Here is a 14518-nt window from a genome sequence, read left to right as displayed (position 1 = left end):
TAGCATCTGGACAGGAGAAGGCACCTGGTTCCAAACTTCCTGCCCACTGCTGGGCAAATAAACAAATTAATTAATTAAATTAAAATTTAATGCCAGGCGTGGTGGTGCACGCCTTTAATCCCAGCACTCGGGAGGCAGAGGTAGGAGGATCTCCGAGAGTTCGAGGCCACCCTGAGACTACATAGTGAATTCCAGGTCAGCCTGAGCCAGAGTGAGACCCTACCTCAAAAAAAAAAAAAATTTAAAACCTGGGGCTCAGGTAGCCTCTGCAGGGTGTGTTCTCACTCTTCTAGGAATGGGAAGCAGTTTAAGACAGTACTGAGTAGCCTTGTCTCCCAAAGTCCATTACTTGAATTGGCACCTTCATTAATTTTTTTTGTTTTTATTTATTTGAGAGAAACAAACAGAGAAAGAGGGGGAGAGAGAGAGAATGCGTGTGCCAGGGCCTCCAGCCACTGCAAACAAACTCCAGACCTATGTGCCACCTTGTGTGTCTGGCTTACGTGGGTCCTGGGGAATTGAGCCTTGAACTGGGGTCCTTAGGCTTCACAGGAAAGTGCTTAACTGCTAAGCCATCTCTCCAATCCCTTCTTTAATTTTTGGGGGGTGGGGCTGGAATGACTCAGCATTTAAGGCAGTTGCCTGCAAAGCCTAACAACCTGGGTTTGATTGCCCGGCACCCATGTAAAGCCAGATGCACAAAGTGGCTCATGTATCTGGAGTCAATTTAAAGCAGCTGGAGGCCCGGATGTGCCATTCTCTGTCTCTCTTCTCCATATCTCTCTATTTACGAACAAACACACATAATAAATAAACAAACAAATATTTATGGTACCTGGGATATGCCAATGCACACACTCCATGTTCACGCTCTTCTACCTTATTTCCCTGAGACAGTCTGTCATTGAACCTGGAGCTCCCCATTTTATGGTTAGACTGGCTAACCAGGGAGCCCCAGAAGTCTTTCTGTCTCTGCCCTCCTCAGCATTGAGGCTTCAGGAAGATATGACTCTGCCTGGCTTTTTAAAAACCATTTTATTTTTATTTATTTATTTGACAGAGAAAGAGAGAGAGAGAATGTGTGTGCCCCCTTGTGCATCTGGCTAATGTAGGTCCTGGGGAATCAAACTTGGGTCCTTTGGCTTTGCAGGCAAATGCCTTAACCACTAAACCATTCCTCCAGCCCTGTGCCTGGCTTTTTATATGGGTCTGGGAATTGCTTATGCAGCATACACGTGTGCCTGCTGAGGCATCTCCCAATCTCATAACATAGATATGTATGTTGTTTTTAAAATTTTGTTTTTATTTATTTGTTTATTTGAGACAGACAGACAAAGAAGAAGGGAGGGAAAGAGAGACAGAGAATTGGCACACCAGGGCCTCCAGCTTCTGTAAAAAACTCCAGATGTATGTGCCACCTTGTACATCTGGCTTATGTGGATACTGGGAAATCGAGTATTGAACCGGAGCCCTTAGGCTTCACAGGCAAGCGCTTAACTGCTAAGCCATCTCTCCAGCTTTATATGTTGTTTTTTTTGAGGTAGGGTCTCACTCTAGCCCAGACTGACCTGGCACTCTACTCTGTAGTCCCAGGCTGGTCATGAACTCACAGAGATCCTCCTACCTCTGCCACCCAAGTGCTGGGTACACCACCAAGCCTGACCCCTAATATTTTTTTGACACAGTGTCTTATATAGCTCAGGATGGCCTTGAACTCTATGTATCCAAGGATGACCTTGAACTTTTGATCTTCCTGCCACCGTACCTGGTTTACGCAGTGCTAGGGACCAAACCCAAGGCTGGGTGTATGCTAGGCAAGCACTCTCCCAGGCCACACCCCGCCTCTCCCCTATTCTTGTGAGGCTCCTGTACAGTCCCATGGTCCTCACTTCTGTCTGCAGCTGGTCAAAAGTAGGTCTGTGACATGTGAGGGCAGCGCTTCATGGACCTGCCCACGCTGAGATCAAGCTGTCCCAAAATAGTTTATTTCCAGCCCCTTTCACAATGACAACAGCCACTGCAGCTTGTAATTAGGTAGTACTCCTGTCCAGCTGCGCCACTGCTCTTTAAAATCAGGATGAAACGCATGGCTGTCCTCCGGCCTGCCTTCAGGACCCCGGGGCACCCACCTCCCGTCTGCCACACTGCCTGATGGAGGACAAGACAGGGCTACCATCTGGACAGACACGAGAGTGTCTCGCTGCCACCATCCACTTGCAGGCACCTCCATGTTCCCTGGCCTGGGTTAGAACACTCTTAGTGTTTGGCGGGCTCTAATGGGCTGCCGGCTGGGAGCTACCACTGGCTGGTGTGAGGGGCATGAGGAGCTATGAAAAGAGGCCAGCAGGCAGGCTCCCTGATGCCAGTGGGCCTGTCCCAGGCAGGGTAGCCTTGTCTTTTCAGAGGTGAGGTGCAGCCAAGAAGAAAGGAGCCATCTCAGAATGGGGCTATGAGGACCAGAATCCATGGCTACATCCCGAGCTACCATTGTCCTCCACTGCTGAGCTGCCTGCAAATGTGTCTATTTTGGAGACACGTAGGACCCAGCACATGGCACACAGCCCAGCTTACCCAGAGTCTTTGATTTTTGTGTTTGATCCAGTGGGATCTGGTCAAGAGGAGGTTTAACGATACTGCCACAGCATGGGCTCCGTCCCTGGGTAAATGTCCTCTTTTATGTTGGTGTGTCTAACCTCCTTGCACAGAGCCCTCCCCATGTGCAAATGGGCTATAGGCTCCCAGGACAGGTGGGTTCCCCCCCCCCCACCCTCCTGGCAGGCTTTTGGGCTGTCAGGTATTAAGGTCCTGTTAAGTTAATTCTGGGCTGAGGATGTCTCTGGGCCTCGAGGCCCTACATAAAACACTGTCATCTTGGTACATGCTATGATCAGTATTGGTCCTCTGAATTCTAGTTCTGGACCTTCATCCCAGAGTCATATGTGCCTGGCATTTGGAGGTGGGATCTTTGGGAGGATTATGATGTGCAGGATCTGCCCACATGAATGAATCAATTAATCCAAGACGGGATTAGTGGATGAATGGGTTGTTGGGAGGAGTGGCTTTGTCACAGAGGTGGCCCTCTGGAGTGCCTTCTCGGTCTCAGCAGTGTCCTCACATACAGGAAGACTTTCCTCAGATGTAGTCCCTCGACCTTGAGCCCTCCCAACTCCAGCTATAAGAAGGACGTGTCTTTTCTTTGCAGTTTAGTAATTTTTATAATTAATAGTTACTCAGTATCTGTCTTTCAAATGTCTTACCCAAGCACAGGCACTCACTTATAACAACAGAAAGACCCAGACAGTAGGAAAACAAACTGAAAGCCAGCTAGCAAGCTCGGAGGGCCCTCTTGCCTCCCCACCGCTGGGATTACAGACTGCCCCCCATAGCTCCCACATTTTACATGTGATCTAGGGATCCAAACCCAGGTCCTCAGGCTAGTACAGCAAGTGTTTTCCTCACTGAGCCATCTCCCCAGTCCAGTAAGTGGCTATCATTATTTTTGTTCTGTAAAAGCTGAGCAGCCACCAACCAGCTGATGAGGTCACATTCAAAGGAGGCACATTCAAATAAACCACCGCACAGCATTTAGAGCAGACCCTCTCTAGCTCACTTCCACTTGGCGCTCAGAAGAGACTCAGAATATCCATTTACCAATTTATCTGTGAAGGTAGAAAGAGTGAATTCCTTAACATTAAAGGGTCTCACTGGGCCAGTTTGCAATGATTCCCCTGTTCAAAGGTCTCTTAGCCCAACAGCCAACAGTTACCTGAGGATCTTGTTCAAGTTCAACTTGAACCTTGTTTATGCTCGGTGATCAGAAAATCCACCCAGGCCTGGGGATGCAAGCCTATTATCTCAGCTACTTGGGAGGCTGAGGCGGGGGGGGGGGGGGGGGGGGTCGAAAGTTCAAGGCTAGCACAACGGTGAGAAATACCAGACCGCATGCCACCACTGCACAACCACCTTTTCCTTCTTGTGAGGGAGACGTTACAACCCGAAAAATCCTATGTAGTGAGCCGGGCGGGGTGGCGCACACCTTCAATACCAGCACTTGGGAGGCAGAGGTAGGAAGATCACCATGAGTTCGAGGCAACCCTGAGACTACATAATTAATTCCAGGTCTGCCTGAGCCAGAGTGAGACCCTACCTCCAAAAACCAAAACAAAACAAAATCCTATGCAGTCCTGCCTGCCGCCGGCTGTAGAAACAGGCAAGCTCATGAAACCCGGGAAAGTGGGGCCCGTCCTGGCTGCTGCTACTCGGCCGCAAAGCCGTCATCGTGAAGAATATTGGTGATGGCACCTCCGAGCGTCCCTACAGCCATGCTGTGGTGGCTGGAATTGACCGCTATCCATGCAAAGTGACAGCTGCCAGGGGCAAGAAGAAAATTGCCAAAAGACCAAAGATCACGTCTTTTGTGAAGGTTTATAATTTTAATCACCTCATGCCCACAAGATACTCTGTGGATATCCCCTTGGACAAAACTGTTGTCAACAAAGATGTCTTCGGCCAGATGGGAGGCCAAGGTCAAGTTTGAGGAGAGACACAAGATGGGCATGAACAAGTGGTTCTTCCAGAAGCTTCAGTTTTAGATGTGTTTTTTTCCTCATCATTAAAAATAAAACAATCTCAAAAAAAAAAAAAAAAAACCTATGGAGTGTGACATCCTGCAACTCGTAGCCAGGGCAGTGTGAGTCAGGGGCCCACAGTGCCAACCCACCCGATCAGCTCCAAGAGGAAGGAAATAGGTTAGACATGTTGTTTTCAATAAAGAAGTCAAGTTTTTCAAATAAAATTAAAAAAAAAAACTGAAATAACACTTAGGGGGCCAGAAGAAGAGAAAATGAACCAGAAAGAAACTGGAGACTCCAGGGGAGAGGGCAGCAGAGGAGAGCGCAGCCCCCTTTCTCCTTGCCCGGGCCCCATCCTAGTGATCAAGGCAGAGATGTGGAGTAGTAAGAAAGTTGTTAGCATGAAACAAACGTGGTGGTTTTTTTTTTTTTTTTGGGGGGGGGGTTCAAGGTAGGGTCTCACTCTAGCTCAGGCTGACCTGGAATTCACCCTGCATTCTCAGGGTGGCCTTGAACTCATGGCGATCCTCCTACCTCTGCCTCCCAAGTGCTGGGATTAAAGGTGTGTGCCACCACGCCCGGCTAAGCGTGTTTTTTTGTTTGTTTGTTTGTCTTTTTTTTTATTAACAACTTCCATGGTTGTAAACAATATCCCATGGTAATGCCCTTCCTCCCCCAACTTTCCACTTTAAACTCCATTCTCCATCATATCCCCTCCCCCTCTCAATCAGTCTCTCTTATTTTGCTGTCATGATCTTTTCTTCCTGTTATGATGGTCTTGTGTAGGTAGTGTCAGGCACTGTGAGGTCATGGACATCCAGGTCATTTTGTGTATGGAGGAGCACTTTGTAAGGAGTCCTACCCTTCCTTTTTGAGGTAGGTTCTCACTCTAGCTCAGGCTGACCTGGAATTCACCATGTAGTCTCAGGGTGGCCTCAAATTCTCAGCAATCCTCCTACCTCTGCCTCCCACATGCTGGGATTAAAGGCGTGCACCACCATGCCTGGCTGAAATAAACGTCTTTTTAAAGAGCAGAAGCTTTGCTGGGAAAAGGGACAGCCATACAGCTGAGAGCAGAAAATAGCAGAGAGCACAAGGGAGAGGTTCTGGAATGTTCTGACTGCTAACTGCTGTTCTTCCCTCTACTACCTATGGCCGTGTTAAGCTGTAGCGCCTTTATCATGTGCCTTTAAGATGTCATTGAGCACAAATCACCATTTCCAGGCAGCTCTCCTTCGTCCTCAAGGTCCTGCCTGTTGCCCTCCAGGGCAAGAAGGAATTATCTGGGGACTAACTGTAAGCTAATGGAGAGCCCGCATTCCTTGTAGCAAAACCAACACAATGGGAGCCAGCAGTGGCTGAGAGACTCCTGTGTGCAGGCAGGTGGACAGAACAGGGTAGTGGGACTGGCTGGGGATGTCCTAGGCCATGGGAAGGTGTAAGGAGAGGAGGGTAGGAAGTCTGGTTTTGCTTCGTCTTTATCCATGGCAGTTCCTATTTCTAGAATCAGGGATGCTGACATTAGACCCAGAGCCAGAAGAAGGAAGAAGATCATAGAATGAAGACATCCAGTGACACTGAAGAGCAAGGTGACTCTCTTGCTGACATGCACCCCAGGAGCTGTACATGGCCCTGGGGCCAAGCCCTGACCTTTCTCTCTGAGCCTTAGCTTCTCCACTTAGACTGTGATGCCTGCCATTTCGCGGTTCTTTCATTCAGCAAACACACACCTGGTGGCACGTGTGAGCAGGCCTGTTTGCAATCCCACAAGCAGCTGTCCCATCTCTCGTGTCTTCTCTGCTAACCCCACTTGGTGGCTGGCAAACCTTCACCTGCTAGATTTACTCCCTTAGCGGGACCAGAGGTGGCAAAGAAAGGCTAATTCAGGCCTTGGGACCACCAGGGCAAGAAGGCTCTGCACCCCTCCATTCTGATTTGGGATCCAGAGCTCCCACCTGGCACCCTGTTTGTAACCTCTGGGTGCTGTGTCCCCAGCTCACCCCTTGTTGCAGCCCGGTTCGCATTGCTGGTAGAAATCACCCAACCAAGAGCAGCTTCTGGGAAAAAGAGGTTTATTTGGCTTACAGGCTCGAGGGGAAGCTCCACGATGGCAGGGGAGAACGATGGCATGAGCAGAGAGTGGACATCACCCCCTGGCCAACATAAGGTCGACAACAGGAACAGGAGAGTGTGCCAAACACTGGCAAGGGGAAACTGGCTATAAAGCCCATAAGCCCGCCCCCAACAATACACTCCCTCCAGGAGGCATTAATTCCCAAATCTCCATCAGCTGGGAACCTAGCATTCAGAACACCTAAGTTTATGGGGGACACCTGAATCAAACCACCACACCCCTGCAAGTGTTACTGAGCACAGGGAGTTGCTAGTCCTCTAGAGAGAAGCCTTCAGGAAGCCAGGCAAGGGACTTGGCTGGTCAGGCCAACATAGCAAGAACTTCCCTTCTCTGGGACACCATGTGGCCCAGGGTGCCACTGTATTGGAAGCTGAGCTGGACAGCTCCCCAGGAAGCTGCACTGCGCCCCATGAATTCTTCTGAGACAATTAGGTCAGGCTCAAAAAGGAGACTTGACATCCTTCTAACAGGCACGTGGGGGGCTAGAACTGACAGAAAGGTGACATATGTACCTAAATTTACAGGACAGTCCTTGTAAGCATTGCATTTTCTAGTGCATTCTATTTTTGTTTTTAGAATTTAAAAAAAATTATTTTTCTTTATTGAAAGAGAAATGGACAGGGAGAGAGAGAGAGAGAGAATAGGCACACCAAGGCCTCCAGCCGCTGCAAACAAACTCCAGATGCATGTGCCCCCTTGTGCATCTGGCTTACGTAGGTCCTGGGGAATTGAACTTGGGTCCTTTGGCTTTGTAGGCAAGCGCCTTAACCACTAAACCATTTCTTCAGCCCTCTATTGCATCCTTAACCAGAGAGGTAAGCATTAAGAGGACACCATCTAGGCCATTTGCTAGGGGAGGCAGGGACGGCTCCTCCTGGCCACTCTCAGCAACAACGAGCAACGCTAGCGAAGGCAGCTGAGGGGCTGCGGCCCCTGCGGGAAGATGGGCACTAAGAGCCCAGAACCCGGACATTGGCCCTGCTGGCTGGGCCACCTCTGAGGGGTGTCCAGGGAGTGGTGAGAGGTAGCGGTGGACGACGAAGGTGGTGATGGTGATGGTGGGCAATGACAGCAGCAATAGTGGGCACAATAGTGGGCACAGGTGGTAGCAATGGGCAGGATGGAGTCCGTGCGGCTGCCGACGACGTGCAGGGCAGCAGAGCGGAGCCAACAGCAGAAGGCCTGCACACCCACTGAAGCACTCACCAGCAAGCTATCGCTAAGCGGTGCTGCTCCTCAGAACCCAGGGAGACAGGAAAACCATGGGCCTCCCCTCAAGGCCCAATTCTGCCCTGGCTATCCTGGAAAACGCTGTGGTCCTGGCTCTGTCCAGTAGCTGGTATGGCTGTGTCTAGACAGCTGTACCACCAGGGCATGGGCATTTTAGTTAGTTAGTTAGTCAGTCAGTCAGTCAGTCAGTCAGTCAGTTAGTTAGTTAGTTGACAGACAGAGAAAGTAAGACAGAGAATGGGCATGCCAGGGTCTGTAGCCACCACCATCAAGCTCCAGATGCATGCAGCCCCTTGTGCATCTGGCTTTACGTGAGTACTGGGGAATCGAACCTGGGTCCTTTGGCTTGGCAGGTAAGTGCCTTAAATGTTGAGCCATTTCTCCAGCATTCTTAAACAAGTACTTTTTATTTAATTAATTTATTTATTTGATGGGGGGAGGGAGATAGAGAGAATGGGTGCACCAGGGTCTCTTGCCACTACAAATGAATACCAGTTGCATGCACCACCTTGTGCATCTGGCTTATGGGCATTTTAAATACAATGGACAAGATCTTTAGGTATTAGGCCAATTTGCAGGTGTCCTACCTACACATGTATACAATGTTGTGGGCATGAATATATGAACTTCCAGCCCTGCTAGCCTTAAAGTTGTGGGTTATTTCTTTTTAATCAGAGAGTGAGAGTGTGTGCAGGTGCACATGCAAGACAGAAGGAAAGAGAGAGGACTGGCGAGCCAGGGCCTCCAGCCACAGCAGTTGAACGCCAGACGCATGCACCGCCTTGTGCGCATGTGCGACCTTGTGCACTTGTGTCACCGTCTGTGTCTGGCTTATGCGGGACCTGGAGCGTTGAACACAGTTCCTCAGGCTTCGCAGGCAGGCGCCTTAACCGCTGAGCCATCTCTCCAGCCCTCCTTAAAGTTCTGATGTGACTCTGCACAGGCATGCCATGCCCACAGACACAGCTCCAGGTCCCACACGCCCAGACTCAAGGCTTCCAGTCCTGGGGTTTCTGCAGGGCTCTGGCAGGCCTGCCATTCCCAGGGAAAGCAATACGTAGGAAAGATTGCCAGGCAGGCTTAATGATCACATGGCTGTAGCTGTTGCTATGCTTTTCAACGCTGTAACTTTGTTATTTCCCCTAGAGTTTAATAAATTATTCACCCCTCAAAAAAAAAAGGCTAACTTGTGGAGCAAAGTTGAACGGCTCTCTTGCTGGTGTGCTTCCAAGGAGGGTGGATGGCCCGCTGCTGGAGCACCCTGCCCCAGGCAGCATCTCCGAAACGCTGCCTCCTGGATCTCGGATCTCTACCCAGCCACACCTGTGTGCGACCTCCCGAGGAAATGTTCGCTAGATCTTGAGACCACTTGTTACCGAACAACACAAAATGAATTTATTTGGAATGAACTGTCTGAAGACCAAAGACCCAACTCCAACATCAGAACCCAAACCTCTCCTCTTTGCGGTTGAAAATTTTTTTCACCCAGTTACGTCTCCCATCCAGGGACGGGGTCACGACAGAGGCTCTTCTGTCCTCAAGAGTGTGAGAAGACACATGGCCAGGCGGTTGGGAGGCCTGCAGTAGCCAGTGTTGTATTCTCTTGGCTCTCTGTATGTGCAAAGTCCATGCCAGAGGGAGGATGATGCCTTGGAGGGAAGAAGTCAGTCAGACAAAGGCTCTGGAACCTTCCAACGAAGGCACCGCCAGGGCCTTAGACCAGGCGCCAGGGCATCTAGTGTCACTCTGGCCACACGGTGGCACACCTAGCACCAGCTGGACTGTGCGGCCGAGCTGGCACTGGTGAAGGCAGCCTCTGAGCTACTCGAGCTTTGGGGGCTACAGGCTCTGCTGAAGTGAGCTGGGGCAAGATGGCTGCCCGGGACAAAGCCCAGAGTGAAGAGAGTCACCCTGGCTGACCTTTCTCCCCTGAATAGCTCTGTGACTCTTGGCTTTTTTGTCATTGTTGTTTTCTTTCTTTTTGCTTTTTTTCGAGGTAGGGTCTCACTCTAGCTTAGGATGACCTGGAATTCACTATGGAGTCTCAGGGTGGCCTCGAACTCATGGTGATCCTCCTGCTTCTGCCTCCTGAGTGCTGTGTTTAAAGGCATGCGCCACCACGCCCGGCTTCTCTGTGCCTCTTTTTAAGACACACATCTAAGAGAGGGGCCTCTGAGCTCTCATCCCCCAGTTTCCCTATCCAGGACTCATCCTTCCCATGAGTCTTTGAAGCTTGAGTCTCCCATAAAACACCCTACTGAGGCTGTTCCCTCGGCTTCCCCACTCCTGTCCCATGCCTGTCTTGGGCTTGGTTCTGCCTCTGGAAACTTGGATCCTTTGCTCCCAACATGAGCATGGGCTGCTCTAGTGGACCCAAGCTGTGGCGTGCTGCAGACTGAGATCAGGTCAAACACCCGAGCCCAGGCCTCTGCTGTCTGTGGGCCATGGCACAAGAGAACCCCTCGTGCCTTCCCATCTGCCGTCCAGGACAGGCGATGACAGAAGCCCCATGGCGCCGGGGTGGGTCCAGCCGTGCTCCAGATCCTGCCACCCTTGCTGGACACTCACTGGCTTGCTCTTCTCACACGATGCGCCCTTGCCCTGAAGTTCCAGGTCAAGGGCTCACACCTCTAAGGTTGGAGTCTGGAGGGAGCCTGCCAGGCAGGTGGGGCTGACAGCTCACAGTTTCCAGGATCCAAAAGCAATTTTCCCTGGCCCCATAAACTGATGTCATGCTGACCACTGACACTGGGCGAAGGGAGGGTTTACACCATAACACTTGGCAAACACTACATAAGAGACCTGCTCTCCTACTGAGCAGTTGTTAAACACCTAACAGTCTCACAAGACCCACAGCCCAGCATCTCTTAAACATGTTGTGAAGAATCACAGGCCCACCCACCCAGACCGGAATCAAGGTGAGACTTTAATGGTTGTGCTTCCTCCAAAATTCATGTAGGAACTTAATCCCCAATGCTGCTGTCTACAAGGTGCCTTTAAGAGGTGATTACAACCTAAGGGCTTGACCTCAGAGAAGGATTAGTGCCCTTATTAAGGGGTGGAGGGAGCCACCTACACCTCCTCTTGCCTTTCTGCCTTCCACCATGTGAGGTCCTGGTGTCCAAAGTGTCATCTTGGGGCTGGAGAGATGGCTTAGCGGTTAAGGTGCTTGTCTGCAAAGCCAAAGGAACCAGGTTCATTTCCACAGGATCCACGTAAGCCAGATGCACAAGGTGGCACGTACATCTGGAGTTCATTTTCAGTGGCTGGAGGCCCTGGAATGTCCATTCTCATTCTCTCTCTCTCTCTCTCCCTGCTTATTTCTGTATCTCTCTCTCAAATAAATAAATAAATAAAAATAAAATATTCTTCTAAAACAGTGTCATGTTGGATGATGGCACCAAATCTGCCCTATCTTGAAAAATAATTTTGGGGCTGGAAGGATGGTTTAGCAGTTAAGGCGCTTGCCTGTGAAGCCTAAGGGCCCATGCTCTACTCTCCAGATCCCATATAAGCCAGACACATAAAGGAGAGGGAAGCGCAAAGTCATATATGCCCAGTACGTGGTACAAGCATCTAGAGTTCAATTACAGTGGCTGAGGCCCTGGAGTGCCAATTCTCTCTCCCTCTCTCTCTCTCTCCTCACTCAAAAAGAAAGAAAGAGAGAAAGCAAAAGAAAAGAAATTTCTAGTGTTTTTACACATTACCCAACCTTGAACATTTTGCTACAGCATCACTTCCTGTCTCCTAAGCTACACAGAAATGAGAAAAGAATGCAAATCATGAAAGGTAACTTCCAAAGTTAAGGCTGAATTTCCTTCGCATGTGTCCCTATCTTTGTCCCTCCTGCAGATGAGACCAGCCAGGTTTATCGTTGATGTTCACAGAACCGCCCAGGCAGGCCGGGGCACAGGCTTCCTGTTCCCACAGTTCCTCCTCCCAGTGGCTTCTGAGGTGAAATGATTAAAAATTAATGACAGAGAAGTCATGTGTTAACTGGAGTAAGGGCCCAGGCCGGGAAACACGGGGTTCCAGCTATGCCACACAGGCAATGGGCAGGACACTGCTGTGTGGGTGGGCCTGGGGGGGCGAGATGCCTGGGGAACGGGTTTTCTCAGGAGTATTCTGGAGAAGGTCTCTTGCTGGCCGGTACTCTCTCCTACCCACACCGTTGGGGTTGGGAACAGGGCTCAACACCACAGCAACTCAGTCTCGTAGAATCCTTCCTCCCCCAGCTCCTGGTGGCTTTGGGCAATGCCTGGGGACCCTGGCTCACCGTTGAAAGCTCCTCTCCACTCTGTTGTCACATGGCATGCTCCACGTCTCTGTCATCAGAGGCCATCTTTCCCCACTTTGTAAGAACACCAATCATTGGATTAAGGGTTTATTCCACTCCGAGACCTCATCTTAACTCACGGCACAAGCCAACATTCTGTCTTCTAAGAGGATCATGTGCTGAGATACTGGGGGTCGTGACTCCACTTGTCTTCGAGGGGGCACAACGCACCCCACAACACTTGCCATCGCTGAGTGGGTTGTAACTGAGGGAACTTGCTTCCTGCCGTCTGTCACTGCCCAACCCTCAGCACCTCCGACCTCTACACCATCCTGCGGCTGTGCGTAGTGCCTCTTCCGAACTGCCAGTCAGACAGCAGGGGCACTGGAGGCAGCGACAGACTGACAACCCACCTCGCCCCAAGTGAGGGAGGCCTGTGCGCCTGGTTCACAGTCACAGGAGGAGGCAGGACTGGGGCGTGGGGGCACCGTGCCATTTCTTGTCCATTTGGGGCCATCTGACAACTAGCTGGGGCCTCTATATGGAACCATCTGCCTCAACTCTCACTGAAACACTCCAGCGACTCCTTGGGCAAGGAACCATGCTCCTCTGGGCACTCTGTCCTGGAAGAAGGGATCAAATTGACCCACTTATGCCAATGGTGAGGAAGCTGAGAGAGAGAAGACAGCACAGGGCAAGGCCAGCTCGCTCTCGGCTGTCTCAGAAGAGCCCACGTTGGGGACAGTGCCATCCTATTGGCAGCTCAGAAGAGGCACTGGCCCCGTGGGGTCAAAGCAACCCAGGTTCACACTCCATGAAGGAATCCCGAGCCTGGGTTTGAATCTGTCTGGCAGATTCTACAGACCATGAAGTCCTGATCCACTCACTCCTGCTAGCCACCACCTCTGTCAGCATGGGTCTGGAGAATGATGACCCTCCGCTGGCCCAACCCCTGCCCTCCACCTCACAGATCTGCCAAGGGCGGGTGTAGAGACGATGTGTGGACAAGGGTGTGCAGTGAGCAGATCCATTGACATTACCAAGTGTCAACTCTGTGCTGCTGCGGGGACTATAGAAGGCGCCGAGCCCCAATCCTCTACCCGGGGTGCTGACAGGTGCCCTGGAAACCAGGTCTGTCAGCATGGAATGGGAATTCCTTCAGTCAGCAGCCACAGCCTGACCTTGGAACCTCAGCCTGCAGGCCTGCCAGCACGCACGAGGGCTGGAGGGCACAGCTCCACTTTGCTGGGGCAGTTTGGGAAGCACCTTGCCCAGTGTGTGCCCGAACAGGAAGCAAGCCACTCGCTTCCTCGTGGCTGGGACCTATGTCACCTAACATTTCCTTCACTGGCTTAGTTAAGAAAACCTGGAAAGACAAGCAAACCCAAAACTAAGGAAACGGAAATGTAGCACAAGTCAAAGCTCAATCAGGTGTCCCTCCGAGGACAGCTCCAGACCACAGCTTTCCGGAACTGGAGTGATTTTCCTGCCGGAAGGAGTCCTCCCTGTCTGAAGCCCATGGGCTTAAAGTCTCGGCCACACACATGGCTTCTGCTCTTGCCAGACCACTTCCCCTTTTCTGGAACCTGCTCATCTCTTCCCTCAGGCCTCTGCTAGTGGTAGCTGGAGGCCCCCGCCCGTGTGTTGGGGGTGCAGATCTGTGATTGCACAACAGGTCCACATCTCCACTCATCTCCAGAGGAGCCACACAGAGACAGGTCTACACGCCCAGCTCAGCAAAACCTTCCAACATTTGGATCCATCGTCCTTGTCAAAACATTAACCGGTAACCTTGACACCCTGGGGGAGGTCGTTCTCTAGCATCTTCCACCCATCACCTCCAAAGCACAGACTGCTCCACTATACTTCCCAGATGGGTTAGGAAGAAGGAAGTTAGTACCTCCTGTTCCCTTGCAACTAGGAGGGGCAGCTGGTGAGACCCAGCACCTCCCAAGCTGAGCAAAACTGAGAGGGGAGGAAGGCTCTTCTCTGCCCTCTCCCCTTCCTCCCTCCATGCCTGGAAGACTGCCTGCCTTGACTCACACTGTCAGTAAATCATGTTTCATTCGTGAGCGGGTAGACGCACAGGGTATCCAAGCTCCTATTGCAGATATCAGGGAGCCCCGACAGACCAAGATACCATCAGCATGTGCACCCGGGGGGGCGGGGAGTGGAGAGAATTCCCAAGAATGAGAAACTTGGGAGAGCAGAAAACATCATTAATCATGGCAAGGGGGACCCAAACCCTGGATGCTGTGGATCACAGAACATGACTGCTTTCTAAGCGCTCCCGGACTACGGGACTCC

The 14518-nt window shown here is 51.2% G+C and overlaps 1 protein-coding gene and 1 pseudogene across 2 annotated transcripts in view; one reads left to right on the top strand and one right to left on the bottom strand.

Annotated features, from left to right (window-relative positions):
* Prkag2 (protein kinase AMP-activated non-catalytic subunit gamma 2) overlaps positions 1-14518 on the bottom strand; it is a 272478-nt gene that overhangs the window by 236065 nt on the left and 21895 nt on the right. The window lies entirely within an intron of this gene.
* Positions 4216-4592, top strand: LOC105944843 (annotated as a pseudogene).

This window comes from Jaculus jaculus, chromosome 10 (assembly GCF_020740685.1).
Source record: "Jaculus jaculus isolate mJacJac1 chromosome 10, mJacJac1.mat.Y.cur, whole genome shotgun sequence".
Classification (NCBI taxonomy): domain Eukaryota; kingdom Metazoa; phylum Chordata; class Mammalia; order Rodentia; family Dipodidae; genus Jaculus; species Jaculus jaculus.
This window is presented reverse-complemented; position numbering and strand designations above follow the sequence as displayed.